We start from the raw sequence: 6000 nt of genomic DNA, 5'->3' as shown, positions 1-6000 counted from the left end.
AGTATATAAAATTCTTGAATTTGATCATCGATTACTGGACCAGCGATGTCTAATTCCTTTGGGACTTTTCTTTTTTCTCTGGCTTATATCTGCATTTTGGTACTATTGAATTTAATATTTTAACTATCGAGTGCAAAGAGTACATTTGGCCGCTTAATAACAGATTCACAATTAATTTATGGCCACCACGCGTTTCCCGATAGGCCTATTATCCGGCAACTGCCTCGATGAGATACAAGGAAGGATTCGATCATAGCATCTTTCATCGCATGTGTGGAATGGCTACTTTGTCATCAATACATAAGCAGCCGTGTCTGACGTGCAAGTCTTTCCAATAGAAAGGCATGTAATTCGACAGTTTCCCGATGTATTTGCTAAGTCGCAGCACTGTGTTGATTGTGTGGTCCGAGGGATATGTTTGGGACAAAAAAAACAATTGATTTTTGTGCTGTTGATTTTTGTGTTGTGTGCTTTCTGTGTCCATTTTTTTACGGATATTAATTTGACTCTCGTTCTTAGTGGGTTAAATTTAAAATGCGGCGATGTGCTTGTACAAGGATTGGTTTTATGTATTGAATTGATTGAAACTGAGTTATGTTTAAAAGTAAGATTATGGGTTTTAAAATTTGAAATGATTGGAGAAGTAAGATTACAAATAATTTTAAGTGAAGTTTGATTTGAAGATTGACTAACATTTTGAGTGAGAGAATTAGATTTAATTTATTCAAAAGAGTGCAATTGACCAGTGTCTTTACTAATGCCAAAAAGCGACTTTGAAATTAGTTCAATTTGTCTAAGCAAATTTACATGTGACTTTCATTAAAATGGATTGTAAATTGATGGTCACGTTAATTTTCTGTCACAAGTAATTGCAGTCTTGCTAATATTTTGGTGCAGTTATTCGAATGTTCATTTTACTAAAATGTTTATGTTGCCGAGTTTTCTTATCATGTTGATTTTTGCTACTACGATCTCTTCATCATACATTGAATTTTTATGCACATCTTTGGATGGATGACGTGACATGTAATTGACGAAACCCATATTTGAGCTAGGCGTATGTTAAATGATAAAATTAAACGGGTTGAGCCTGTCTATCTAATGTATTATAACTTTGATATATTTTGTTAGCTCTAATTGGTTTTAGGACTAAAATTAATGCTCGATGATCAGTTGCCACTGCAAATGATTTTCCGTTCAGATAGTGTTGGAAATCTTCTATTGCCCATAAGACCCCTAGTTGTTCTGATCCATTTTTGTTATATTTCTGTTCGTACTGATTTAAAAAATGCCCTTGGTTTTCGCCACACATTATACCCATTTCGTTCATCCTTCGGCATCTATTTTTCAGATTTGGATCTGAGAAGTTTATTTCGAGTTTGAGTTTCGCGTTCAAAAGTTGGAGTTGGATTGAAAATTAATTCCTCCTATATTGATTCGATTTGGAGGACAACATCTGTAGGTATTGGTCCTAATAGTGTTCGCAGATCGATATACTCTTTTACCAATAATGCGACTTTCACGTATGATCTCACTTTTTCGCATGGTGTTGGGGGTTCTTGCGATGGGCTCTCTCCCAGAATGAATCTACTCATAGAGGGTTCTTGTGTGTTTGTTGACAGCGCTCTGGCGTGTTCGCTGACAGCGCCATGTTATCAGCTTAATACTAATTTGTACAAGATAATTGAAGTTATCTAATTATATCTTAATACAACTAGGGAGAAAAGAGTGAAAGTAACAACAATTGAATTGCCACTGTTCTGTGAGAACGTATATAGAGAGTGAATTGATCTCACAAAGATCTTTAACAAATACAGTAAACAGGCAATGCACAATGCACATTGTTATACAATGTTAAAGGTCACGGTAGACGTCGAACTATAAATGAATAATTGTGAGTAAACACGATAGGCATGATAAAAGTATGAACTATTCGGTAACGCGATAGTGAGGCACTGAACGTAACTGAAATGGTCGCGTGTGCCACAATGGTTATGAGAACAAACTAAAACACTATTTAGATAGTGGTAACGTCTAATAAAGTTTTAACAGAAGAGCATTTGAGAGCCTGGATAGGTGATTACGAAGTGGAGAAAAAAAACGTGCAGAGAGGCAAATAGTTCACTGTTCAAATCAAAAAAGAATTTGGAACACAAAAACAGTTTAAAGCACCAGAACCTGTAGTTATGCATCAGCAGGCGCGATGCAAGACTGCTCGAAAAGGCCATAAAACAAAAATATCGAATTATCCCAGGGAAATTAACGGAATTTAATAAGGGGATAGAACAATGAAACCTCAGAATACAGAAAACAAAAACGTAACCACATGTTCCTAATTAAATTTCACAGATGCAGTCTGCTTAAAAATGTCAAAATGTCAATTTCGTAACACAACTTGAATAGCAAAATATGATCTCTGCCCAACCACCAAATCATGGAGTTCCGTTCGGCAGAGTGGGATCACTGATCCCTTATGGGAGATCCTTCGAGATCTTTTCGGCAAAGGTGGACCACGGACACCTTAGGGGAGATCTGTTATGTTAAGAAAGTGGTAATTGCGCCACATGTATTAGTCTGGCGGCTTGTTGTTGCGAAATATATTCCGTGAGAGAGGAAGGATCCTTCATGTTAGTGGTGTTTTCGCTACATGTATTTGTGTGAATATACTTTGGTTGGGAGCTCAAGTGGTCAATCCTAGGAGGTAAGATTAGGATTCATTTTGCCAGAATAATATTTGTTGAAAAAGATGGCTAAAACGATAGCAACCATTGATCTAAAAAATATTCATGAAATTTACCTGGAGATAAAGAACAATTATCCAATGTACGGTGAAAGGTTTCTGTTTTTTCTGGCTGCTTGTCAATACCTTCATCCTGATATTGATTTGGAGGCAACATTGAAGCCAAGACCGTATGGCGGTCTAATTGGAATTGATAATTCATTGCTGGACAACTACTTCAAATCGTTCAAAAAACTGCGAATTCAGGCAATACTCCAAGACGCATCAGGTTTTATAGCAAAATACAGCCGTAAAGGCCCTGGATACTCCTATGTGTTACCTTGTCCAATTACGAACGAGTATTTGGGTCACATCATGGGATTGGCTTTTTGTTTGTTTGCGAAGACATTCAAAACAATTACAATTTGTTCATTTTGTTGGAATGCTGAAACAAGAAATGGTGATATCAGATTTTGAAGGTTTTTGTTGCAAGAAATCTGTTTATATAATAAAAGAGTTATCGCTTTGTTCAAGTAAGCATTCAGACACAATTCTTTTTCTTCCGCCAGTTTCCTACAACTCACCTTCCGCTAGTGACAGGAGATCTCATAATTGGGTTAGTAAATTTTTACATGGTTTGTCTTGGAACAGCGGTACTTATCCTTACTGGTTTTTATCACAAATTTTTGTCGCCATTAAATTTCGGTTTCAGTTAGGAAAATTTTATGCCAAAGGGAAAGAAAAAAGAGAATCACTCCAACTCTCTTGCAGAAAGAGCTAATAGATTTGGAAACTCTTCTATGTCTGAAAGTTGAAGATATTAAATTGCCAATTGGTAATATTACTTGCGCTCTGCACTCTTTCTTTTTACCGGAAAAGCAAAAGAAGAAACATTGTGCTAAAAGGAAAGCCCAGTTGTATTTCTATTGGATCTCTCTGCAATCCAATGAGCCGTCAATTGGAGAAGGCAGCTCCATCAGTTCTTCAAGTGAATTTATCTTCAAGTTTGACTGTATGCAGTTACATAACGAATGATAACCAGTTTACATTGACTTTATTAAAAGAAGAGAAAATAAAATCACGGGGATAGAATATTCTGCGAAAACAACAGATTTTCTGCAAAACTAAAGAAATTGAGACACTGAAAAAATATTTTTCATTACTTGAAAATTTTAAAATGTACCATGTCGTTACAACAGAAAATGAGAAAACTGAAACTAACCCCTTTACCTACGCCCAAGTGACCAGCACCAGTTCAAGTACCTCTGGAAGATGACAATCTCCCTGATGAAATTAAAATGTTGGTCAGTGAAGGCAAAGTAGAGTCTATTGTCTACTATGGAAGTGGTTACAGCATGCAGGCAAACTACAAAGTGACTTACAAAAAAGACAAAAAAGACTCTAGATATACTACTTATGAATTCTTTTGGACTGAATGAGAGACTAACAAAAAAGTAAATTAAACTAAAAAGCTGAGTTTTAATTGATTTTTGCAAATAACTTAATTTCAAATGAGTGTTAAAGAAGACCAGATAGACTCCGCTAATGTAGGTGAATTGAATGCTTTAGTTTTTGGTGAGGAAAATCAGGAGAGGCGTTCGTGGAATTTTTTTTAATTCTCGGCTACCACGTTCCAAAGTCGTCTATTTTAATCAAATTTTAATAATTCTTCTCCTTATCGTAGTGTCCTTAACCAAGCTTGTGTTTTCCCAAATTGATTGTGAAGAATCAACATTTTTTTTTGTTGAACAATTTATGTTTTTGTTGTTCAATTTTTTATCTACCGTCCTCCGAAGCGGTTATCACTACTTTGACAGATGAGAGAGAAAGAGTTATGTTTGCTAAAGCAATTGCTCGAGCTGCCCGAGAGCAATTTTAGAAAGTTCCTCAGACAAGCACCAAATAGCTTTATAAGCTTTCTCTGTGAGTGTCTGCTCAATGTGATCAATGGCAACGTTCCAGTGAACAAGCAGTTACTTAAAAATCAGGAGAAATTATTCCATCAATTATTATCAAAGGAAAAAAGTTTGAGAAAAAGCAAAACATTTTAGCCAAAAAACCAGAACTCATTCGAGCGTTGGGATTGTTGTGCTATATTTACTTGAAGTTCGAATAATGCATGTAGAAGAGTTTGTTTTGATCCCCAACAGAATGTTCATTTCAAAAAACCCAACCAAGGAAGAAATATTTGATAATACAATGTATCAGCAAAAAGCACTCAGTTAGCACTCCTACAGAGGACTAATCCGAATATTGAACGAAATAATGAGAAAAAAGTACAGTATGCGGACACTAACACTGATAGGCCGATCAAGAGAACAAAGAGTAGCGGTGATGCTGACGATGTAAGAACCGAATCGTTTTTTTGTGATGACAGTGAAATAGAGCCAATAGTGAAAAAAACGACGGACTCAGCATTCGACTCAATAAGGTTAGAACTGAAACAAGTGGACCAAAAGAAAACCAAAAGAGCTCCAATTATCCTAAATAAAACTTTCAATTCAAATATTGTTTCTAATAGTGAAGAAACTAACATTCTGCACATTGACGATGAGCCTCAAGGAGTAGAAGTAGATGTAACAAGCTTTTTTGTACAATTTACAACAACCCACAAAAAAATTGACTTGTCAAAGTACTCCAAAATCTTGATTGAACTTGATATATCAGCTGACTTGGTTTATAATACTCACGCAAAAAAAAGTTGTAGATCAGTTTTACAGTGAAGATTAAAAGGAAACTGCATCAAGACAACCGAAGCAAAAAACAAAAAAAGAGCAAGAAGGAAGAAGATCTGAACCAAAGGAAAAAAACGCACATCCAAGAGTTGATGAAAGTAAAGAGAAAACAGCGGAAGAGGCGCGTAGAAAAGACTGGGATATCTATTGACGATGTGCGGAAACTTGACAAGCTCTATTTAAACGGTCCTGCGTCATTTGGAAGCTCAAAGAGTTTGCAAAATTTGAGTACATTATCAATGAAGAAAATTAAAATGTATCTAGAAACGAAACCATCTTTCAACAAATACCGTTCAAGTCGTTTCACGTTTCCAAGGCTTAACGTTGTTGTTAACGACATAAATGAGATCTGGTCCGTAGATCTAGCATATGTTGATAAACTTGCAAAAAACAACCGTTGTGTAAAATATCTGCTTGTGGCTGTTGAATTTTTGTCAAGATATCTCTGGGTTGAGCCACTGAAAACGAAATATGCCACAGAGACAGCACAGATCTTCAAAAAGATGATCAAGCATAAACAACCAGAGAAAGTATGGGTTTATGATG

The sequence above is a fragment of the Convolutriloba macropyga genome, chromosome 5, assembly GCF_964194025.1.
Source record: "Convolutriloba macropyga chromosome 5, txConMacr16.3, whole genome shotgun sequence".
NCBI lineage: Eukaryota > Metazoa > Xenacoelomorpha > Acoela > Convolutidae > Convolutriloba > Convolutriloba macropyga.
The sequence above is the reverse complement of the archived record's forward strand: the minus strand, read 5'-3'. Positions refer to the sequence as shown.